Here is a 26,212-nt window from a genome sequence, read left to right as displayed (position 1 = left end):
TTTGAGAAATTTACACAATAACAATGTCAGTTTCACACTTGAGTTTATTCTGATTTGAACTTTCATGGTATTCACAAGTTGATCCAAGTATCTGTAAACAAAAACGTTTGTAAAAATTACATTTATATTATTTTACTTTTTAACTCTAATCTAAAATTGAAACAATGAGGTCAATGTAATTGCAGTCTCATAGTTATGTTGGGCATATCCTACATTCACTCTTTGGTCTGCTATGGTTTAAAATCCAAATCGCATTCTCTCGTGTTCATAAAAGTGTGTAACACCCTTCCATACAGTGATCATAAAGTATGGGTAAAACTCACAAAACCTTCTCAGGGATTTGACGTAGAAGGTAATTTTCATAAATGTTCCCAAAGCAGTCAGTAGTAGTGTTAAAACAGTCAGGTGCTGTAGACGGTGACTTTGTGACTGATCTCCTGAAGCAGTTCTTTCACAGCCTTATCCACATGCACCAGTTCATTGGCCTTGTCCTCCAGCAGCTTCTGATCTACATCATAGTTCTTCTCAGGATCTGAAAAACACAGACATAATGTTCTTTTAAGCGAGAACATTTAAAAAGTTAATGTTTTGTGATGGTTCTCTTCTAATGCTTTAATTAGAGATGCGTTATTGACATACTTTTTAGCAGCTGGAGTTTGTCGCTGGCCTGTAGCAGCCATGTTTTGGCTTCCTGTTGGAGTTTCTCTGCTCTTTTCTTGGCCTCTGCCACTCCTTCTGCTTTCTGTGTGATCACCTGCTCGACACTACTGTACTTGTCCTTCAGCTCTGAATCCAGATCCTGCATAAACAGTCATGTATAGTATAGGTTACAAACCCACAACACTTCTTAGCAGAGATGACGTATCATATCCAGGTGATTCATGCACCTTTTTGAGCTGCTCAGCAAGTGCAAGATGGCGCCGTTGAGGTCGGCTGCCGTCACGACCGCTCCGGCAAAACTTTCTGTTTTTTTTTGTTAAGTATGTTTGTATTTTAAATAGTCTACGCTGTTTTCTTTATATAAGATGGCTATTACTACATATGACCGAGCCACTCTTATATCTATTGGTGTACAATGCACCCACCTTTCGCCGTTTTTAAACCCGGACCCATGTTGGCCGAGCGAGATCCTGTCGAAGACAAAGGGCGCGACCGCACCGGCATCCACGAGGGAAACGAGCCGGCATCAGGAACAGGTTGAGGCACGCCGCGCTCGCCCCTACCTAGTGTCCTGTTAGCCAACGTCCAGTCTCTGGAAAACAAGCTCGATGACCTCAGGGCAAGGATCAAGTTCCAGAGAGACATGGTGCGGGACTGCAACCTCCTCTGCTTCACCAAGACATGGCTGAACCCAGTGGTACGCCATACAACCGGCCGAGTTTTTCTCTGTTTACCGCATGGACAGAACAATGGAGTCGGGGAAGACAAGAGGAGGTGGAGTGTGTCTGATGGTGAACAATCGCTGGTGCGAGTTGTTTACCAACCCTCTCTCACGCTCCTGCACACCAAACCTGGAACTTCTGACCATCAATTGTCGCCCTTTCTATCTTCCACAAGAATTCAGCTCGGTCATAGTCAGTGCCGTTTATATTCCACCTCAAGCACGATCACCTAACATCACACCAGTCACAGCACCGGGGCGCGCACTCATTGTGATGGGGATTTTAACAGTGCAAACCTCAAGCGCGCACACCGCCAAACTTTCACCAGCAACTCACCTGCCCCACCAGGGGCGAAAGGACACTGGATCACTGCTACACACCCTTCATAGAGAGCTACAAGGCAAAAATCATGCCCACCGTTTGGTAAATCGGACCATGACGCCATCTTCCTCGTGCCTGTTTACAAACAGAGGCTGAAACAGGAAGCCCGGTACAGAGGAGGTGTCACGCTGGTCTGAGCATTCGGTGGCCGCTCTGCAGGACGCTTTGGATGACGCAGACTGGGCCATGTTCAGGTGTAGCTCGAGGACGTCAACGTGTTCACAGAAGCAGTGATGGGATTCATCGGAAACTAGCGGATGACACGGTAGAAAAACAGTCATCAGGACGTTTCCCAACCAGAAGCCGTGGGTAAACCGTGGGTAAACTATCCACGACTCTCTGAGATCCCGCTCCGCAGCCTATAACACGGGGATAGTGTTACGAGCCTCCCCGTTTGTCTAGGGGGCACGCAAGGCTGTAACAAATAAAGTCTACAAAAACAAAAAAAAAAAAAAGCGTCGGACGGTCACATCAATCCCCTGATCCAGAAAAGCACAAACGCAGTCTCGAATAAATATCTTTCATTTATTTAAGAACAGATGAATAACAGAGGAAGCAAATCTTCAGGAGAGGGCAAGGCCAACATAATAAACAAACTACATTGAAAAATATAAATAACCTACTCAAACGAAAATAAATAAATAACAGAGTCTTACCTTAGATATTTAATCTCTCCCTGAAACAGTCTACAGTCCCCTCGTGTTTCAAACAGTCCATCATTGTTCCTGTGCCGAAGAAACCTCTTGCCTCTTGCCTGAATGATTACCGCGCAGTTCTGACGACGGTAGAGATGAAGTGCTTTGAGAGACTCGTCAGAGACTTCATCACCGCATCACTACCGGACACACTCGACCCACTACAATTCGCCCACCGCCAGAACCGGTCTACGGAGGATGCCATCACACACCTCCTCCACACAACCACGAGCCACCTGGATTTTAGAAAAGGGAACTATGTGAAATTGCTGTTCGTGGACTATAGTTCAGCGTTCAACACCATAGTTCCCTCCACACTCACCTCGAAGTTGGAGGTCCTGGGACTCAGCCCATCCCTGCGTCACTGGATCACCAACTTCCTGACCGACAGACCACAAGCCGTACGGATGGGAAAACACACCTCATCCTCCCTCACTCTCAGCACTGGAGCCCCTCAGGGTTGTGTTCTGAGCCCCCTGTTGTACTCGCTGTACACACATGACTGTGTGGCCACTACAAACTCCATCACCATCATTAAATTTGCTGACGACACTGTCGTGGTGGGCCTGATATCCAACAATGATGAGATGGTCTACCTTCAGGAGAACAATCTGCTCCTGAACGTCAGAAAAACAAAGGAGTTAATAGTGGACTTCAGCACGAAGCAGGTGCGCTCTTACCATCCCATCATGATCAAAGGGGACCCGGTGGAGAGAGTGGACAGTTTTCGGTACCTGGGTGTTCACATCACGCAGGACCTGTCTTGGTCCTGTCACATCAACACCCTGGTGAAGAAGGCCCGGCAGCGTCTATACCATCTGAGGCGCTTAAGGGACTTCAGACTCCCATCTCAGGTGCTCAGGAACTTTTACACCTGCACCATTGAGAGTGTCCTGACGGAAACATCACCTCCTGGTTCGGGAACAGCACCATGCAGGACAGGCGAGCCCTTCAGAGGGTGGTGCGGTCAGCTGAGCGCACCACCCGCACTGACCTCCCTGTGCTGCAGCACATCTACAACAAGCGGTGCTGTACCAGGGCCAGGAAGATCGTGGAAGACCTCGGCCATCCCAACAATGGACTCTTCTTTCTGTTGCGTTAAGAAAGCGCTTTCCTTCCCTGAAGGCAAACACAGAGAGAATGAGGAGGAGCTTCTTCCCGCAGGCCATTCGAGTCTGAACCAGAGAACACCCAGCGCCTAATCACCGGGATTCCCATGTTCACCCCTCTTTCCCCAGATACCCACTTACAACTGGACAATTACACTGGACAATACTCCACTAGTCACTTTACATTGGACATTCACACAGCCACTTTATATTTTATACTTTATTTTATTTTTTACCTTTTATACTTTGTACACTTCTTCGTATATATATATTTTTATATTTTATATTTTTCGTTTTCTATTCCGACGCTGGAAGGTTGTAAAAACATTTCACTGCATGTCGTACCATGTATGTATGTGTATGTGACAAATCAAATTTGAATTTGAATTTTTGAAGTGCCTTGATGCTGTCCGCCTCTTTCTCTGTGCTGTTCGCGCTGGTGGAGGTGTTGAGTGCCTTTTCTTTCAGCAAAGCTACATCGCTTTCCAACTTCAGCAGCCTTCGAGCGGTGTTACTCAGTTTTAGCTCCAAGTCCAACGCATTTTAAACAAAAAGAGTCACAAATTGCTTCAAAGATCAAGTCCAAATTACTAATGACTAAAGAATGGCTAAACGGTCCCCTTTGGAACCAATGGCTAGAAATGTAGACTTACGGAGACCAGCAGGTCTTGCGTTCCCTTGATGTCAGCGCTGGCCTGTTTCAGAGCCTCGGTCACTGAACTCTGGGCGCGCTCAGCCTGCTGCAAGGCCTCCTTCACCATCTCAGAGGTGTCTTTCACATCCGTCGCCTCCTTTCTGTGAAAACCAGACAATATACAAACATTTACATTCATTTCCAGTTATTATTGTCATTTGACTGCACAGACACTACATTTTACTTTACTATTCTCCTGTTTGATACTCTTAAGTGCTTTGACACAATCTGTATTGTTAAAAGCGCTATATAAATACAGTTAACAATGAACCGGTCAGTAGGTGGCAATGCTACCACATTCCACAGATATGGTACATTTTAGTGAAGTGCTTCTCAACCAGAATCCCACTCAAAATTGCTCATTCCAAAAATAGTTTTTCCTTCACGTCAGATTTTTCTACTAAATGTTTTTGCTTTCGACAATTATTTGTACGACAAACAAGTCTTGTACTACGCCTTAATTAAAAATGCTATAAAGACATGATTTCTATTTTCCTCTGATACTTTTTGTTCCAGTCAATTTTCACATTTTAATGATTTAGAAAACATTATTTCATGCCTATTTTTGTTTATAAATACCTGAAGGCAAATACATATCTATAAATAGATGTACTCCCGACAGCCGCAGATTCTCTCTCTCTCTCTTTCTGTCCTTCTTTTATTCCTTTCTTTACTCTTTCTTTCTTCAGGGAAACTGACAGAATTAAACTGACCGTACATAAAGAGCGAGAGATATGTTGCCATATAATATTCTCCATAAACTCTTGCACAATGACTTCCTCACAACACTCACACATGCATCAAAAACAGAATTGTGATAAACTCCAAAACAATTGCCTGATATTAACACAAAAATATCAGAATTCAGAGGAATTTAGTCATTTCTTCAGCTCTGGAATGGGATTCGTGCTGTAAAGGCTTTTAACAAGTGGGTTTAATGAGGGTTTAACAAGTCAGGGATAAGGTTACCTTTCTGATCTTCTTTGTGAGGCTTTATTAATCGAAGTGTTTTAAAAGAAACCTTAACACTTACACAGCTTACTGCTAAATGAGCAAATAATGTCAGATCATTTCAAACCTGCTTTTTTTCTATTTGTATTTCACACACACTCAAAAATGAAGGTACAAAAGCTGTCACTGGGCGGTACGTTTTTAAAAAATACACTTTTGTACCTATTAGGTTGTCACACGTGTGGACTCTTTTGTTGTTGTTTTGTCTTCTCCCATGTGTTCAGTGTCACCTACTTTCTATTAATTGTCTAACTGTGTCTTGTTAATTTAGTCAATTCCTGTGTGTATTTAAGTTCCAGTTTGCTTCTGTTTAATCGTCAGTTCTCGTCTTTAATGCGTGTGGTCCTTTTTGTCCTGCCTGCTTGCAGCTATATTGCTATTTTGTTCGTTTTTAGAGGATTAAAACTGTTTTAGTTTATTTTTCTCATTGAGTGCTCCTTCTCGCAAACCACACCGTGACATAGGCTCAAATATGTACCTTTACGAACTAATATGTACCTTTTAAGCTACCAAAATGGACCCTTTAGGTACAAACATGTCCCTTTAAAAATCTACCGCCCCAGTGACAGCTTTTGTACCTTTATTTCCAAGAGTGTATTTGCACTAAAAGGTATAATATACAGTATTATCATAATTCACTGTGTTCCTGTCATAATCCTTAGAAATAGCAGAATGTATCGCTTAAAGTGCAACATAACAAACAAATACACACATTAACCCTCTGTCCACTAAAAGACACTGCAATCATCTGCAAACGTACAGGCTTTATTCAAATATATTTACACTAAATGTATAATTGAAATTACATTTCATTATATGACCAAATTAATTTACAAAACCACAAGCTGGTTTTAGACAGCACAGACTCCTTTTGCAAACCAACTAAAAATCTATTACATCTAAACATGAATAAATATGAATTATATGTACAATTTAGTGTCTAGTGCCTCGGTCTGTTCCTCTTATTTACACAATGTCCCATTTCTCCTTTTTTCTCTCTACTCTCATTCTGAAAAACACGCTTTAGCTAAAAACCCCAATCTCTATCTGATCTCAGGCTCTGGTTTCTGCTGGTGCTGTGTGTTCAGCTCCTCCAGGATCCACACAGAGCCCCTCACCGGACTGAAGGTGACCAGGAAGCAGTTCTCCGCACTTCCTGTGTCACTCCTGCTCTCCCTATACAAACAGTCGAAAAGCATTGATCTAGACTGATCCCAACGACACAATCCAGCCGTGACTCTGCTGTGATTCAGAAAGTGTGTGTCACTGGCCTTACACCTGTTCAGTTTAACCAGGGTGGCTCTCAATGTCCTCTAAACTGGGCCGGTCTGATGCCGATGCACTGAGACACCAGCGAATCAGCTGACGGCACTCTGTTACACACAACACAGTCTTCAGCAACACAAAAGCACACGCTTCACCTGGATCTGGACGTGACGTCTGTCTCTTGCCTGTAGACAGCTCTCTAGGGAAGGTCAGCCTGCTTTTGGAGGTGACCCTGCGTGCTCCTCTGAAGGGGGAAACAGCCGCACAGGATGCTGTAGAGCGTCACCCGACCGACCAAACCGTGGCGGTCCTGCGTGATAGCGGTGCTGCCGAAACCACTCAGGAGGGGTATTCAAGAGTGCCTGAGAGACACAACAAGACCACAAACGTCCGATCAAAATCTTCCTTTGCTGTTCACAAACGCATCACTGCAGTGAGATCAAAGCAACCTGCAAAGTGTCGGTAGGCCGAGTCTTGCAGCAGATCTCCACAGCCAAGTCCAGCAGCTTGATGTCGTGTGACTCAGTGGAGATCAGCAGGTTCTCCGGTTTGACGTCCCGGTGCAGGACTCCGCGGCTCTCGCAGTGTTTCAGCGCCGTGATCAGCTGCAGCAGGACTTTCTTGGCCAGAGTCTCCTCCAGACATCCGTTCTCCTCGCAGAAACTCTGGAGATCTTGGCAAGGAACGGGGCGCTCAGGATCATGGTGTAGCGTCTGCGATGGTCGAACCACTCCAGCAGCTGCAGGACGTTTGGGCAGGCAGGAGCCGAATTGACCAGGGTCATCAACGCCACCTCCAGCGGCAGCAGACCCTGACCTTCCTGCAGAGACCAAAGATCCGTTACATCCAGAGCTGAATGCAGATTCACAACAGATTCACCTTCAACTCACCACTTTCAGCTTCTCAGGCGTCCTGCTTTTGCAAACGTGCTTGATGGCAACCTGTGAACAGATCAACGCAGGAAATCACGCCTTCACTGATATCGCCAACTCTGAAAGCTGTTTGAAGGAGGCAGGGAAGGAAGCGTCTTACTGGCAGTCTGTCGGACCTGCGTATCCCAGCATGCACCGAGCCGATCCACCTCGGCCCAGCAATGGGCCCTTGGCATACGCTTCTGAAACGCACAAGAACATGTATAAACAGAACATTTTCTATTAATAACTGAGTCATGACATCTTTGATAATCCTGACCTCTGCGGGAGCGTTTGGCTGGTCTTGTGTTGGAGGTGGACGGCCCTTCATCCTCCCGGCCGCTCTCTGCTTCTTCCTCTTCCTGTGAGGCTGATCTGTGGACACAGAAACAGCCAGGTCAGAAGGCAGAGGCGCGATGTATCCTGGTAGCTCTTGGCTCAGGGGCTGCTCTGGGTCACGATCACCAGAGCCTCGTCTCCCATCCTCCTGAGCAGCCGTCTGAGAGATAGCAGCGCTCCTGGATCTGGAGCGGCCCGAGGCTGAAATATTACACACTTACAATACTTCATACTGTTTTATTAACAGTCAATAATCAAAACCTTATTTAGCACAGTTTATCTGTCACGTGGAACAAGACACGCATCACTTAACTTCAATATAACAGGTTGCACAAGCTGTCAAACAATGCACATACCAATAATAAATATCCTAAAATAATCCATTAAAAACATACCTCGTCTTTCGTCCGAGTGAGCCATTGACGACTTCCTCCAAACTCCAAATAGGGAGAAAAAAAAGAAAATGTATAAAATAAAATGAAATACAATAACAATACAAGACACAACTGCAGTAATAAGTTTAGTTATAGAACAAATAACAGTTTAAAACTCTTCTCCAAGAAAATCCGCTGATCTCCGTCTGAAATAAAAGTCTTCTTCTCGAATCCTCCGATGAGCTTCAGAAAGCAACAAGATCTGATCAGAAAATACTCAAATGTCTCCTCGTCTCACAACCAACAGATAGCGATGGGTTCGAGTGTTTATATATTCAGGCGGAACTCATAACACACGTCGCTATAGCAACTAAGACGCGAATCACGCCGGCGCTTACGTCAGTTCCGCATCGCTCGTACATCTCAGCACGAGTTGAATATTTATGCAATTATTCATTTCTTTTTAAATTAAATTTTTATAATAGATTTCATTTTAATTATTTAACTGTTTTAAAAACAGCTTTAAATGACAATTCAAGGAGTTTCATTTGCAAGATTTCATACAACAGTTCAATAAACGACGCTGATATTAAATGACTTACATTGTATGACTGCAACACTTTTTCATGATTTCGCTCTGCTTCGTCAAAGAAAATAGTTTTAAATGAGTTTGGTTTATGCATGAATGTGCGTTTTTAAACGAACGAGTCAATGATTCAGTTAGACACTCATTAAGAACAGACTCCTGAATGAATCAGTCTTTTGAACGAATCATTTGAACTATGATTCGCTGTTTTAGTTTCAATTGTAAAATACTATTTGAGTTATTTTAATACTTATTTTAATATATATATAGGCCATCGTAAAATATGCTACTGTATGAACTACACTGCAAAAAAACTGCTGTTCTTGTTTAGATTTGTTTCATTGTTGTCCAGCCAAAATATTCAAAAAAATCTTCAATTAGAGGGATTTTCAAGACTGACAGACTTTTCAAGAAAAATCTCTCACTTAATTTTGACTCACTTTTTCTTAAAAGGAAGCAATAATTATAGTATATATTTTTATTTTTCTATTTTTATTTTGCTGTATTTGCACATTTTATATTTTGTATATTGTACATAATTCTCTTTATATCTGTCTTGTCTTGTTATCGTGTTGCACTGTAGAGTTTTGTCACTAAAACAAATTCCTCGTATGTGCAAACATACCTGGCAATAAAGTGATTCTGATTCTGATTCTGATCATTTTGATTTCTAGATATTTTTTCGGAAACGTATGTAAGAAAAGCATATTTTGCAGTTCGGCAACAAAACAAAATTGGTCATAAAATTGAAAAACAGAAGGGAAGGACTAAAAGGAAGTCCAGCTATTCTTGTCTGGTGACCATCTGTTAAAAATGAGCATAAATTATATTATTATTTGGTAAGCTATTGTCACTTTTAATATGGGGTGTAAGCTGTTTTGTCTGTCATTACAAATGTCCCTATAGTGAAGTTTGCTGATATGATCAAACCAGTGTGCTTTAAAAAATAAATAAAATAAACTGAGCTGCATTAAAACACAATGGAGCTCAGCAAGAGTTTTCTGCTTGTAATTATGGAAATTGCTTGATTTATTGACTTGTCTCTAAGGATCCTCGCTCTTACAATACTAAACACAATGAAAATGAATTGACTTTGGAAAGACACAGACCTTGTTTATGTCTGTGTTGTGGTTTGTGATGGTGACCCCCTGAGACCTTTTTGTACGCTGCCATCTAGTGGTCGTTTTATGTTGTTGACATTTTTGCGGTTGATATTCATTTTAGTAGAGTTGCATAATGTATTGTTGGAAATTAGCACAAATGAATATAGAGCCAATTCATTTATTTATTTATTTAAAAGTTTTTGCCATAAAACAACATATATTGACATTTGTATTTCATATTAAAATCAGTCTACAGTAAAATGTACTACAGATTCACTCAGAAACTGCATTTGTTGTAACGACTTGTGGATGTAGCTTCGAAATAATTCTATTAAGATACATTGGGTATTAACATAGCCTGTTTTCGTTGTCCTATAGGCTTTCTAAATTTCTAAATCATTAACATTCCATTTTAAAATGAACAATATCATAAATTCATTTACATGAACCTATAACACGCATATATTCTTTATTCTCACATTTACTGAACTTCTAGAACATAGAAGGATACTCTATTTTATTTAATTTTTCCCTGGTGCTTCTTACATGGCTGAATAAATTCAAATGTAATATAGGTTAAGATTAAAATACATCTGCAGTATAAAGGAAACACAAATTAGGGCTTAGCGTCTTTCCATTAACATCAAACAGTAAGCGCACCCAAGTGTTTAGGGGTCATTATTTAAGAAAAATAATTCGAAAAGGTATTGCAGCAGAAAAGCAAACTTCAAAAACCTGTTCTAAAATTATGTTATTACTATAGGTAAATGTTGTAAGGTGCAGGTAAGGTTTGTTGAATAAAGGTTTGTGTTGTAGAATATAGTTAGGTCCTGCAGAATACAGGTAAGGTTTGTTGAATAAAGGTTAGTGTTGTACAGTACAGGTAAGTCCTATAGAGTACAGATAAGTTCTGTAGCATACAAGTAAGGTTTGTTGACTAAAGATAAGTGTTTTAGAGTACAGGTACAATTTGTTGACTGAAGGTAAATGTTGTAGAATACAGGTAAGGTTTGTTGACTGAAGGTCAGTGTTTTGAAGTCACGAGTAAGGTTATCTTCTTGAAGAGGGGGAACCCCACTGTCCTGCCGGGACGATGGCAGCCGGGTATTCGATGGGCGCGTGGGAGAAGTGGCGTCTCGTGTGCTTGGCACCTCTTTCCGTGGAGGATATTGAAGATATCTTTCATTTGAACTTTGATTACGGGGCTATTGCTGATCGGATTGGGCATAGCCTGGTATATCGACAAATTGAGAGAACGAGGGCAGCTGTCCACAGCCCCACAAGGCTGCCTGGAATAACTGAAGTAGTGGGCAGATCTGTCGGGACTCAGACTGTGGTTGTAAACCGCACTTTGGATAACATCATGGGGAAGCTCGAGGCTTTGCATCGAAAAATGGATCAATTTGGGGACCACAATGGACAATAGAGTTGTTCGGAGTAAACTGCTTACGACTACTCGCACCAAGCCTAAACAAATTCCATTCCTATCTGGTTTCGACTCCTCTACCATGCACTGCTGGAAAAACAACTCCCCCGGTAGATCACGGCAGTGAAGACGCTCTCGCACTCCTCACTCCCACCTTTCCGCCTGCCTGGCAGACAGGTCTGGATCAACGCTGCATTGACGGCTGCCAGAGAAGGATGACTGCTCGCCAGTGGAGGATCCCAATGACCCAGAGACTTTACATTGTTTTACATGTTGTCAAAGTGTCTAAACTATCTTCTTCTATTGCTGAGGTGTTTTTTTCCCCGTTATCACACTGTGGTCCTGTCATGAGTGAGGGGTCTGAGGCGTGCGGATCCATATGCAGGCTTTTATTAAACGAAGGCATGGTCATAGCAGGCAGGCGTCAAACAGGGCAAACAGATGTATAGGAGGCGAGGCAATAACAAAATCCAGAAACAGGCGATGGTCAGGTCAGGCAGCAAACAATCAGAAAACCGAAAAACAGACAGGGTCAAAACCAGGGAACTCAGAAACAATAATCCACGAACGATCTAACAAAGAAACAGGCGAAACAATGCAACCTGCAGGTGAGTGGCTTGCTACAGTTTTTATAGTCCTGGAACAGGAAGTAGCAGCAGAGGAGTGATCGCAGATCACCCAGGGTAAGCCCCTCTTCTGGCTTGGTGACATAGCCCCCTCCTAGGAGCGACTCCTGGCACTCCATAAAACAAACAAAAACACTGTGAGCTTGGGAGGGGTTCCAGGAGGTCAGCAAACGGAGTCCAAGGAGGAAGAGATGGAGGAGGAGCCAGGGGAGAAAACAGGAGGAGTACGGAGCGGGAGGCGATCCAGAGCCCAGCCATGATGGTCAGTGGTGGAGCCGACGGAGGAGGAGCCATGGAGAGGTAACTGTCATCGACTCCATGGGGCCGACCGATGGCAGCGCGGAGCTGGTGGTCGAGAGACTGAGGCGGAGGCGGAGAGCCGAAGAGCCAGGGTGACACAGAGGCGCTGGAGGTCCTAGGCGACACCGCGGGCCCGGCAACTGATGCGGAGGCGGGGGGCGAGAAGGACGCGGTGAAGCCAGAGGACTGAGGTGGAGCCGGGGAGGAGGAGCCTGACAGAGCCGGAGGGATGGAGGGGCGAGGCGGCTGGAGGAGTGGAATCCTGAGGCGACGGATGGTCGACGACCGACCAAGGCGTAGCTGGAGAGACGATGGAGCCTGGTGGAGCTGGTGGACTGACGGAGCACGGTGGAGAGGAGGAGCTAGAAGCCCAGGGGCCGATGGGTCTACAAGCCGAGGTGGAGTCTGGGACTCGGAGGCGGAGCGATGAAGCGAGGATCCTTCACCTGGCGGCGATGGAGACTGGCAGACCCGTGGTGAGCTCAGGTGGAGGCAGAGGATGAGTGCAGGGGCTGCTGGGATCCATCGGCGGCGTGTAGCAAGGGTGGGAGGGTGGGATAACTTGAGGTTTTGCACGAGCGCGGGCACTGGAGGCTTTGCCTGACGCAGGTGGCCATCTTGGGAAGCGGCTCTGGGCAGGCGGCGGCCATCTTGGGAAGCGGCTCTGGGCAGGCGGCGGCCATCTTGGGAAGTGGCTCTGGGCAGGCGGCGGCCATCTTGGGCAGCAGCTCGGGGAAGGCGGCCATCTTGGGCAGCGGCTCTGGGAAGAAGGCGGCCATCTTGGGCAGCGGCTCTGGGAAGAAGGCGGCCATCTTGGGCAGCGGCTCTGGGAAGAAGGCGGTCATCTTGGTCAGCGGCTCTGGGAAGAAGGCGGCCATCTTGGGCAGCGGCTCTGGGAAGGCAGCCATTACTGGAGTTGATGCTGTATCCTTTTCCTCCTCAACACCCAACGTGAAAGCTGACCCCACAGTCACTAAACCGAACTCAATAAACTGTGCAAGCGACTCACGTGGACCCTCACGAACAAGTTTTGTCTTGAGTGGCTGATTTACTCCCCTCATGATACAACTCAATCAATAAGCAGTCAGGTATGTCAGAGAGGTAAGCCATGTCCAGAAACTCTTGAGTATAATCCTCAATTGATCGAGTGCCTTGCTTGAGGGCCAATAAACGCGTCTAGCGAGGGTCCTACCTGGACATGGATCAGGTGAAAAGCCGCTGGATCCTGGTGTGAGGTTGCATTCTGTCATGAATGAGGGCCTGAGGCGTGCGGATCCATATGCAGGCTTTTATTAAACGAAGGCATGGTCATAGCAGGCAGGCGTCAAACAGGGCAAACAGATGTATAGGAGGCGAGGCAATAACAAAATCCAGAAACAGGCGATGGTCAGGTCAGGCAGCAAACAATCAGAAAACCGAAAAACAGACAGGGTCAAAACCAGGGAAATCAGAAACAATAATCCACGAGCGATCTAACAAAGAAACAGGCGAAACAATGCAACCTGCAGGCGGTGGCTTGCTACAGTTTTATAGTCCTGGAACAGGAAGTAGCAGCAGAGGAGTGATCGCAGATCACCCAGGGTAAGAGCTCCCTCTGCTGGCTTGGTGACAGGTCCCCTAGGAGCACAGTCTGGGTTTGTTTTTGTTTTTCTCGCCTCACCCTTCCTCATGTAAATGCTGTACTTCCTTATTTCTGTCATCCCATCATGTCTAACCCCATCTTGTATCTGGATGTGGATGGGATGATGGCCCAAAGCATTTCACTACATGTCGTACTCACGTATGTCTGTGTATGTGACCAATGGAATTTGAATTTGATTTGATTTGATTTGATTTGACTAAAGGTAAGTCCTGTAGAATACAGGAAAGGTTTGTTGAATGAAGCTAAGTGATTTAGAAAACAGGTAAGTCCTGTGGAATAGATGTAAGGCTTGTTGAATTAAGGTAAGTAATTTAGAAAACAGGTAAGTCCTCTAGAATACAGGTAACGTATGTTGACTAAAGGTAAGAGTACAGGTACAGCTTGTTAACTAAAGGTAAGTCCTGTAGAATGCAGATTAGGTCTGTTGATTAAAGGTAAGTCAGTAGAATACATGTAAGATTTGTTGAATGAAGGTAAGTGATTTAGAAAACAGGTAAGTCCTGTAGAATACAGGTATGACTAAAGGTAAGTGTTTTAGAGTACAAGTCTTGAATAAGAGTAAGTCTTTGTTGACTAAAGGTAAGTCTCGCAGAATACAGGTAAGGTTTGTTGAATAAAAGTAGGTGTTTGGCAAAAAAATCATATTTAATGTGTCCAAAAGCAGTCTAAAGGGATAAAGACAGATAAAAGACTGAAGTAAATGCATGTAAACACAAATGTAAATGTATCTTTATACACTATATTGACAAAAGTTTTGGGTCACCCACTTCCAATAAACGCGTTGAACTACTTTATTATTAATTTTATCATTAAATTTAGTATGTATTTATTATTATAATATCCATGAGTACAAATCGTAATGTTAAAGCATACAATGATGTTCTAGGGAATTGTGGATACAGATTTATGGACAGGACTCTAACATGACAATGCCTCTGTGTATAAGGCAAGTTTAAATAACAAATGATTGATTGAGTCACTGTGGAAGATCTTGACTGTTCTTCATAAAGCCTGATCCCAGCTGAACACTTCTGAGTGTGCGAGAGTTTAAATAACGCTAGCTGTAACGTGGTAACAAACACAAATACGACTGGTGTCTGATTCAGAAGCAAATCCACAAGAGCACAAGAACAATGTCAGAGCTGTAGCCCAAGACTGATGATACACAGGGCAATTGAGAATAGGTAACAGATCTTTATCTGGATCGTTTAGATCAGTCTCACGGGCTCCATGTATCATCAGTCTGCGAGCCTCATTGCTTCAGGACAGGTCCAGCTCCAGTCTACAGCCATGATCCCGGTCCATATCAGTGTCATTTTCCAGCAATAAAACCAACAACTGAAAATAAACAAATGTAAAAATATTTTGGAGTAAAGAGTGATTTTTTTCACAATACACTTCAGTCTTCAGTGTTGTTTGCATATTTTAAGGTTTCTCAGATTGATTGATTTCCTTGATTTGAGAAATTTACACAATAGCAATGTCAGTTTCACACTTGAGTTTATTCTGATTTGAACTTTCATGGTATTCACAAGTTGGTCCAAGTATCTGTAAACAAAAACGTTTGTAAAAATTACATTTATATTATTTTACTTTTTAACTCTAATCTAAAATTGAAACAATGAGGTCAATGTAATTGCAGTCTCATAGTTATGTTGGGCATATCCTACATTCACTCTTTGGTCTGCTATGGTTTAAAATCCAAATCGCATTCTCTCGTGTTCATAAAAGTGTGTAACACCCTTCCATACAGTGATCATAAAGTATGGGTAAAACTCACAAAACCTTCTCAGGGATTTGACGTAGAAGGTAATTTCATAAATGTTCCCAAAGCAGTCAGTAGTAGTGTTAAAACAGTCAGGTGCTGTAGACGGTGACTTTGTGACTGATCTCCTGAAGCAGTTCTTTCACAGCCTTATCCACATCCACCAGTTCATTGGCCTTGTCCTCCAGCAGCTTCTGATCTACATCATAGTTCTTCTCAGGATCTGAAAAACACAGACATATTGTTCTTTTAAGCGAGAACATTTAAAAAGTTAATGTTTTGTGATGGTTCTCTTCTAATGCTTTAATTAGAGATGCGTTATTGACATACTTTTTAGCAGCTGGAGTTTGTCGCTGGCCTGTAGCAGCCATGTTTTGGCTTCCTGTTGGAGTTTCTCTGCTCTTTTCTTGGCCTCTGCCACTCCTTCTGCTTTCTGTGTGATCACCTGCTCGACACTACTGTACTTGTCCTTCAGCTCTGAATCCAGATCCTGCATAAACAGTCATGTATAGTATAGGTTACAAACCCACAACACTTCTTAGCAGAGATGACGTATCATATCCAGGTGATTCATGCACCTTTTGAGCTGCTCAGCAAGTGCAAGATGGCGCCGTTGAGGTCGGCTGCCGTCCACGACGCTCCGCAAAACTTTCTGTTTTTGTTAAGTATGTTTGTATTTTAAATAGTCTACGCTGTTTTCTTTATATAAGATGGCTATTACTACATATGACCGAGCCACTCTTATATCTATTGGTGTACAATGCACCCACCTTTCGCGTTTTAAACCCGGACCCATGTTGGCGGCGAGATCCTGTCGAAGACAAAGGGCGCGACCCGCACCGGCATCCACGAGAAACGAGCCGGCATCAGGAACAGGTTGAGGGCACGCCACGCCGCGCTCCCCTACCTAGTGTCCTGTTAGCCAACGTCCAGTCTCTGGAAAACAAGCTCGATGACCTCAGGGCAAGGATCAAGTTCCAGAGAGACATGGTGCGGGACTGCAACCTCCTCTGCTTCACCAAGACATGGCTGAACCCAGTGATACGCCATACAACCGGCCGAGTTTTTTCTCTGTTTACATGGACAGAACAATGGAGTCGGGGAAGACAAGAGGAGGTGGAGTGTGTCTGATGGTGAACAATCGCTGGTGCGAGTTGTTTACCAACCTCTCTCACGCTCCTGCACACCAAACCTGGAACTTCTGACCATCAATTGTCGCCCTTTCTATCTTCCACAAGAATTCAGCTCGGTCATAGTCAGTGCCGTTTATATTCCACCTCAAGCACGATCACCTAACATCACACCAGTCACAGCACCGGGCCGCGCACTCATTGTGATGGGGGATTTTAACAGTGCAAACCTCAAGCGCGCACCGCCAAACTTTCACCAGCAACTCACCTGCCCCACCAGGGGCGAAAGGACACTGGATCACTGCTACACACCTTCATAGAGAGCTACAAGGCAAAATCATGCCCACCGTTTGGTAAATCGGACCATGGCGCCATCTTCCTCGTGCCTGTTTACAAACAGAGGCTGAAACAGGAAGCCCGGTACAGAGGAGGTGTCACGCTGGTCTGAGCATTCGTGTGCCGCACTCTGCAGGACGCTTTGGATGACGCAGACTGGGCCATGTTCAGGTGTAGCTCGAGGGCGTCAACGTGTTCACAGAAGCAGTGATGGGATTCATCGGGAAACTAGCGGATGACACGGTAGAGAAAACAGTCATCAGGACGTTTCCCAACCAGAAGCCGTGGGTAAACCGTGGGTAAACTATCCACGACTCTCTGAGATCCCGCCCGCAGCCTATAACACGGGGATAGTGTTACGAGCCTCCCGTTTGTCTAGGGAGCACGCAAGGCTGTAACAAATAAAGTCTACAAAAACAAAAAAACGTCGGACGGTCATCAATCCCTGATCCAGAAAAGCACAACGCGCAGTCTCGAATAAATATCTTTCATTTATTTAAGAACAGATGAATAACAGAGAGGAAGCAAATCTTCAGGAGAGGCAAGGCCAACATAATAAACAAACTACATTGAAAAATATAAATAACCTACTCAAACGAAAATAAATAAATAACAGAGTCTTACCTTAGATATTTAATCTCTCCTGAAACAGTCTACAGTCCTCGTGTTTCAAACAGTCCATCATTGTTCCTGTGCCGAAGAAACCTCTTGCCTCTTGCCTGAATGATTACCGCGCAGTTCTGACGACGGTAGAGATGAAGTGCTTTGAGAGACTCGTCAGAGACTTCATCACCGCATCACTACCGGACACACTCGACCCACTACAGATTCGCCCCACCGCCAGAACCGGTCTACGGAGGATGCCATCACACCTCCTCCACACAACCACGAGCCACCTGGATTTTAGAAAAGGGAACTATGTGAAATTGCTGTTCGTGGACTATAGTTCAGCGTTCAACACCATAGTTCCTCCACACTCACCTCGAAGTTGGAGGTCCTGGGACTCAGCCCATCCCTGCGTCACTGGATCACCAACTTCCTGACCGACAGACCACAAGCCGTGCGGATGGGAAAACACACCTCATCCTCCCTCACTCTCAGCACTGGAGCCCCTCAGGGTTGTGTTCTGAGCCCCCTGTTCGTACTCGCTGTACACACATGACTGTGTGGCCACTACAAACTCCATCACCATCATTAAATTTGCTGACGACACTGTCGTGGTGGGCCTGATATCCAACAACGATGAGATGGTCTACCTTCAGGAGAACAATCTGCTCCTGAACGTCAGAAAAACAAAGGAGTTAATAGTGGACTTCAGCACGCAGCAGGTGCGCTCTTACCATCCCATCATGATCAAAGGGGACCCGGTGGAGAGAGTGGACAGTTTTCGGTACCTGGGTGTTCACATCACGCAGGACCTGTCTTGGTCCTGTCACATCAACACCCTGGTGAAGAAGGCCGGCAGCGTCTATACCATCTGAGGCGCTTTAGGGACTTCAGACTCCCATCTCAGGTGCTCAGGAACTTTTACACCTGCACCATTGAGAGTGTCCTGACGGGAAACATCACCTCCTGGTTCGGGAACAGCACCATGCAGGACAGGCGAGCCCTTCAGAGGGTGGTGCGGTCAGCTGAGCGCACCACCCGCACTGACCTCCCTGTGCTGCAGCACATCTACAACAAGCGGTGCTGTACCAGGGCCAGGAAGATCGTGGAAGACCTCGCCATCCCAACAATGGACTCTTCTTTCTGTTGCGTTAAGGAAAGCGCTTTCCTTCCCTGAAGGCAAACACAGAGAGAATGAGGAGGAGCTTCTTCCATGAGGCCATTCGAGTCTGAACCAGAGAACACCCAGCGCCTAATCACCGGGATTCCCATGTTCACCCCTCTTCCCCAGATACCCACTTACAACTGGACAATTACACTGGACAATACTCCACTAGTCACTTTACATTGGACATTCACACAGCCACTTTATATTTTATACTTTATTTTATTTTTACCTTTTATACTTTGTACACTTCTTCAATATATATATATTTTTTATATTTTATATTTTTATTTTTTTTCTATTCCGACGCTGGAAGGTTGTAAAAACATTTCACTGCATGTCGTTACCATGTATGTATGTGTATGTGACAAATCAAATTTGAATTTGAATTTTTGAAGTGCCTTGATGCTGTCCGCCTCTTTCTCTGTGCTGTTCGCGCTGGTGGAGGTGTTGAGTGCCTTTTCTTTCAGCAAAGCTACATCGCTTTCCAACTTCAGCAGCCTTCGAGCGGTGTTACTCAGTTTTAGCTCCAAGTCCAACGCATTTTTAAACAAAAGAGTCACAAATTGCTTCAAAAGATCAAGTCCAAATTACTAATGACTAAAGAATGGCTAAAACGGTCCCCTTTGGAACCAATGGCTAGAAATGTAGACTTACGGAGACCAGCAGGTCTTGCGTTCCTTGATGTCAGCGCTGGCCTGTTTCAGAGCCTCGGTCACTGAACTCTGGGCGCGCTCAGCCTGCTGCAAGGCCTCCTTCACCATCTCAGAGGTGTCTTTCACATCCGTCGCCTCCTTTCTGTGAAACCAGACAATATACAAACATTTACATTCATTTCCAGTTATTATTGTCATTTGACTGCACAGACACTACATTTTACTTTACTATTCTCCTGTTTGATACTCTTAAGTGCTTTGACACAATCTGTATTGTTAAAAGCGCTATATAAACTCTGATTAACAATGAACCAAGTCAGTAGGTGGCAATGCTACCACATTCCACAGATATGGTACATTTTAGTGAAGTGCTTCTCAACCAGAATCCCACTCAAAATTGCTCATTCCAAAAATAGTTTTTCCTTCACGTCAGATTTTTCTACTAAATGTTTTTGCTTTACGACAATTATTTGTCGACAATAAAGAAGTCTTGTACTACGCCTGTAATTAAAAATGCTATAAAGACATGATTTCTATTTTTCTCTGATACTTTTTGTTCCAGTCAATTTTCACATTTTAATGATTTAGAAAACATTATTTCATGCCTATTTTGTTTATAAATACCTGAAGGCAAATACATATCTATAAATAGATGTACTCCCGACAGCCGCAGATTCTCTCTCTCTCTCTTCTGTCCTTCTTTTATTCCTTTCTTTACTCTTTCTTTCTTCAGAAACTGGACAGAATTAAACTGACCGTACATAAAGAGCGAGAGATATGTTGCCATGTAATATTCTCCATAAACTCTTGCACAATGACTTCCTCACAACACTCACACATGCATCAAAAACAGAATTGTGATAAACTCCAAAACAATTGCCTGATATTAACACAAAAATATCAGAATTCAGAGGAATTTAGTCATTTCTTCAGCTCTGGAATGGGATTAGCTGTGCTGTAAAGGCTTTTAACAAAGTGGGTTTAATGAGGGTTTAACAAGTCAGGGATAAGGTTACCTTTCTGATCTTCTTTGTGAGGCTTTATTAATCGAAGTGTTTTAAAAGAAACCTTAACACTTACACAGCTTACTGCTAAATGAGCAAATAATGTCAGATCATTTCAAACCTGCTGTTTTTTTCTATTTGTATTTCACACACACTCAAAAATGAAGGTACAAAGCTGTCACTGGGCGAGTGCGTTTTTAAAATACACTTTTGTACCTATTAGGTTGTCACACGTGTGGACTCTTTTGTTGTTGTTTTGTCTTCTCCCATGTGTTCAGTGTCACCTACTTTCTATTAATTGTCTAACTGTGTCTTGTTAATTTAGTCAATTCCTGTGTGTATTTAAGTTCCAGTTTGCTTCTGTTTAATCGTCAGTTCTCGTCTTTAATGCGTGTGGTCCTTTTTGTCCTGCCTGCTTGCAGCTATATTGCTATTTTGTTCATTTTTAGAGGATTAAAACTGTTTTAGTTTATTTTTCTCATTGAGTGCTCCTTCTACTTAAACCACACCGTGACATAGGCTCAAATATGTACCTTTACTGAACTAATATGTACCTTTTAAGCTACAAAATGGACCTTTAGGTACAAACATGTCCCTTTTAAAAATCTACCGCCCCAGTGACAGCTTTTGTACCTTTATTTCCAAGAGTGTATTTGCACTAAAAGGTATAATATACAGTATTATCATAATTCACTGTGTTCCTGTCATAATCCTTAGAAATAGCAGAATGTATCGCTTAAAGTGCAACATAACAAACAAATACACACATTAACCCTCTGTCCACTAAAAGACACTGCAATCATCTGCAAACATACAGGCTTTATTCAAATATATTTACACTAAATGTATAATTGAAATTACATTTCATTATATGACCAAATTAATTTACAAAACCACAAGCTGGTTTTAGACAGCACAGACTCCTTTGCAAACCAACTAAAAATCTATTACATCTAAACATGAATAAATATGAATTATATGTACAATTTAGTGTCTAGTGCCTCAGTCTGTTCCTCTTATTTACACAATGTCCCATTTCTCCCTTTTTCTCTCTACTCTCATTCTGAAAAACACGCTTTAGCTAAAAAACCCCAATCTCTATCTGATCTCAGGCTCTGGTTTCTGCTGGTGCTGTGTGTTCAGCTCCTCCAGGATCCACACAGAGCCCCTCACCGGACTGAAGGTGACCAGGAAGCAGTTCTCCGCACTTCCTGTGTCACTCCTGCTCTCCCTATACAAACAGTCGAAAAGCATTGATCTAGACTGATCCCAACGACACAATCCAGCCGTGACTCTGCTGTGATTCAGAAAGTGTGTGTCACTGGCCTTACACCTGTTCAGTTTAACCAGGGGTGGCTCTCAATGTCCTCTAAACTGGGCCGGTCTGATGCCGATGCACTGAGACACCAGCGAATCAGCTGGCGGCACTCTGTTACACACAACACAGTCTTCAGCAACACAAAAGCACACGCTTCACCTGGATCTGGGCGTGGCGTCTGTCTCTTGCCTGTAGACAGCTCTCTAGGGAAAGGTCAGCCTGCTTTTGGAGGTGACCCTGCGTGCTCCTCTGAAGGGGAAACAGCCGCACAGGATGCTGTAGGCGTCACCCCGACCGACCAAACCGTGTAGCCGGTCCTGCGTGATAAGCGGTGCTGCGAAACCACACTCAGGGCGTATTCAAGAGTGCCTGAGAGACACAACAAGACCACAAACGTCCGATCAAAATCTTCCCTTTGCTGTTCTGGCAACGCATCACTGCAGTGAGATCAAAGCAACCTGCAAAGTGTCGGTAGGCCGAAAGTCTTGCAGCAGATCTCCACAGCCCGAAGTCCAGCAGCTTGATGTCGTGTGACTCAGTGGAGATCAGCAGGTTCTCGGTTTGGCGTCCGGTGCAGGACTCCGCGGCTCTGCGCAGTGTTTCAGCGCCGTGATCAGCTGCAGCAGGACTTTCTTGGCCAGAGTCTCTCCAGACATCCGTTCTCCTCGCAGAAACTCTGGAGATCTTGGCAAGGAACGGGACGCTCCAGGATCATGGTGTAGCGTCTGCGATGGTCGAACCAATCCAGCAGCTGCAGGACGTTTTGGGCAGGCAGGGCCGAATTGACCAGGGTCATCAACGCCACTCCAGCGGCAGCGAGCCCTGACCTTCCTGCAGAGACCAAAGATCCGTTACATCCAGAGCTGAATGCAGATTCACAACAGATTCACCTTCAACTCACCACTTTCAGCTTCTCAGGCGTCCTGCTTTTGCAAACGTACTTGATGGCAACCTGTGAACAGATCAACACACCGCAGGAAATCACGCCTTCACTGATATCGCCAACTCTGAAAGCTGTTTGAAGGAGGCAGGGAAGAAAGCGTCTTACTGGCAGTCTGTCGGACCTCGTATCCCAGCATGCACCGGGCCGAATCCACCTCGGCCCAGCAATGGGCCCTTGGCATGCGCTTCTGAAGCGCACAAGAACATGTATAAACAGAACATTTTCTATTAATAACTGAGTCATGACATCTTTGATAATCCTGACCTCTTGCGGGAGCGTTGGCTGGTCTTGTGTTGGAGGTGGGCGGCCCTTCATCCTCCCGGGCCGCCGCTCTGCCTTCCTCTTCCTGTGAGGCTGATCTGTGGACACAGAAACAGCCAGGTCAGAAGGCAGAGGCGCGATGTATCCTGGTAGCTCTTGGCTCAGGGGCTGCTCTGAGTCACACGATCACCCAGAGCCTCGTCTCCCATCCTCCTGAGCAGCCGTCTGAGAGATATATGGCAGCGCTCCTGGATCTGGGCGCCGGGGCTGAAATATTACACACCCACAATACTTCATACTGTTTTATTAACAGTCAATAATCAAAACCTTATTTTTAGCACAGTTTATCTGTCACCGTGGAACAAGACACGCATCACTTAACTTCAATATAACAGGTTGCACAAGCTGTCAAACAATGCACATACCAATAATAAATATCCTAAAATAATCCATTAAAAACATACCTCATCGTCTTTCGTCAGAGTGGGCCATTGTGACTTCCTCCAAACTCCAAATAGGGGAGAAAAAAAAGAAAAATGTATAAAATAAAATGAAATACAATAACAATACAAGACACAACTGCAGTAATAAGTTTAGTTATAGAACAAATAACAGTTTAAAACTCTTCTCCAGAAAATCCAGCTGATCTCCGTCTGAAATAAAAGTCTTCTTCTAAGGGAATCCTCCGATGAGCTTCAAGAAAGCAACAAGATCTGATCAGAAAATACTCAAATGTCTCCTCGTCTCACAACCAACAGATAGCGATGGAGTTCAGTGTGTTTATATATTCAGAGCGGAACTCATAACACACGTCGCTATAGCAACTAAAACGGCGAATCACGCCTGGCGCTTACGTCAGTTCGCATCGCTCGTACATCTCAGCCGAGTTGAATATTTATGCAATTATTCATTTCTTTTTAAATTAAATTTTTATAATAGATTTCATTTTAATTATTTAACTGTTTAAAAACAGCTTTAAATGACAATTCAAGGAGTTTCATTTGCAAGATTTCATACAACAGTTCAATAAGCAATGCTGATATTAAATGACTTACATTGTATGACTGCAACACTTTTTCATGATTTCGCTCTGCTTCGTCAAAGAAAATAGTTTTAAATGAGTTTAGTTTATGCATGCATGAATGTGCGTTTTAAACGAACGAGTCAATGAATTCAGTTAGACACTCATTAGAACAGACTCCTGAATGAATCAGTCTTTTAGGCGAATCATTTTTGAACTATGATTCGCTGTTTTAGTTTCAATTGTAAAATACTATTTGAGTTATTTTAATACTTATTTTTAATATATATATAGGCCATCGTAAAATATGCTACTGTATGAACTACACTGCAAAAAAACTGCTGTTCTTGTTTAGATTTGTTTCATTGTTGTCCAGCCAAAATATTCAAAAAAATCTTCAATTAGAGGATTTTCAAGACTGACAGACTTTTCAGAAAAATCTCTCACTTAATTTTGACTCACTTTTTCTTAAAAAGGAAGCAATAATTATAGTATATATTTTTATTTTTCTATTTTTATTTTTGCTGTGTTGCACATTTTATATTTTGTATATTGTACATAATTCTCTTTATATCTGTCTTGTCTTGTCGTGTTGCACTGTAGAGAGTTTTGTCACTAAAACAAATTCCTCGTATGTGCAAACATACCTGGCAATAAAGTGATTCTGATTCTGATTCTGATCATTTTGATTTCTAGATATTTTTTTTCGAGAAGCGTATGTAAGAAAAGCATATTTTGCAGTTCAGGCCAACTTAAAACAAAATTGGTCATAAAATTGAAAAACAGAAGGGGAAGGACTAAAAGGAAGTCCAGCTATTCTTGTCTGGTGACCATCTGTTAAAAATGAGCATAAATTATATTATTATTTGGTAAGCTATTGTCACTTTTAATATGGGGTGTAAGCTGTTTTGTCTGTCATTACAAATGTCCCTATAGTGAAGTTTGCTGATATGATCAAACCAGTGTGCTTTAAAAAATAAATAAAATAAACTGAGCTGCATTAAAACACAATGGAGCTCAGCAGAGTTTCTGCTTGTAATTATGGAAATTGCTTGATTTATTGACTTGTCTCTAAGGATCCTCGCTCTTACAATACTAAACACAATGAAAATGGATTGACTTTGAAAGACACAGACCTTGTTTATGTCTGTGTTGTGGTTTGTGATGGTGACCCAGAGAGACCTTTTGCACGCTATGCATCTAGTAGTCGTTTTTATGTTGTTGACATTTTTGCGGTTGATATTCATTTTAGTAGAGTTGCATAATGTATTGTTGGAAATTAGCACAAATGAATATAGAGCCAATTCATTTATTTATTTATTTAAAAGTTTTGCCATAAAACAACATATATTGACATTTGTATTTCATATTAAAATCAGTCTACAGTAAAATGTACTACAGATTCACTCAGAAACTGCATTTGTTGTAATGACTTGTGGATGTAGCTTCAAATAATTCTATTAAGATACATTGGGTATTAACATAGCCTGTTTTTCGTTGTCCTATGAGCTTTCTAAATTTCTAAATCATTAACATTCCATTTTAAAATGAACAATATCATAAATTCATTTACATGAACCTATAACACGCATATATTCTTTATTCTCACATTTACTGAACTACTAGAACATAGAAGGATACTCTATTTTATTTAATTTTCCTGGTGCTTCTTACATGGCTGAATAAATTCAAATGTAATATAGGTTAAGATTAAAATACATCTGCAGTATAAAGGAAACACAAATGGGGCTTAGCGTCTTTCCATTAACATCAAACAGTAAGCACATAAGTGTTTAGGGGTCATTATTTAAGAAAAATAATTCGAAAAGTGTATTGCAGCAGAAAAGCAAACTTCAAAAACCTGTTCTAAAATTATGTTATTACTATGAGGTAAATGTTGTAAAGGTACGGAGTAGGTTTGTTGAATAAAGGTTTGTGTTGTAGAATACAGTTAGGTCCTACAGAATACAGGTAAGGTTTGTTGAATAAAGGTTAGTGTTGTACAGTACAGGTAAGTCCTATAGAGTACAGATAAGTTCTGTAGCATACAAGTAAGGTTTGTTGACTAAAGATAAGTGTTTTAGAGTACAGGTACAATTTGTTGACTGAAGGTAAATGTTGTGAGAATACAGGTAAGGTTTGTTGACTGAAGGTAAGTGTTT

General features: G+C 43.0%; 2 pseudogenes; both read right to left on the bottom strand.

Annotated features, from left to right (window-relative positions):
• Window positions 1-392: 392 nt before the first annotated feature.
• On the bottom strand, window positions 393-8,208 carry LOC122331865 (annotated as a pseudogene).
• A 7,485-nt stretch (window positions 8,209-15,693) lies between these two features.
• Window positions 15,694-23,498, bottom strand: LOC122331864 (annotated as a pseudogene).
• Between the last annotated feature and the right edge of the window lie 2,714 nt (window positions 23,499-26,212).

This window comes from Puntigrus tetrazona, unplaced genomic scaffold (genome assembly GCF_018831695.1).
Source record: "Puntigrus tetrazona isolate hp1 unplaced genomic scaffold, ASM1883169v1 S000000003, whole genome shotgun sequence".
In the NCBI taxonomy this organism is placed as follows: Eukaryota; Metazoa; Chordata; class Actinopteri; order Cypriniformes; family Cyprinidae; genus Puntigrus; species Puntigrus tetrazona.
This window is presented reverse-complemented; position numbering and strand designations above follow the sequence as displayed.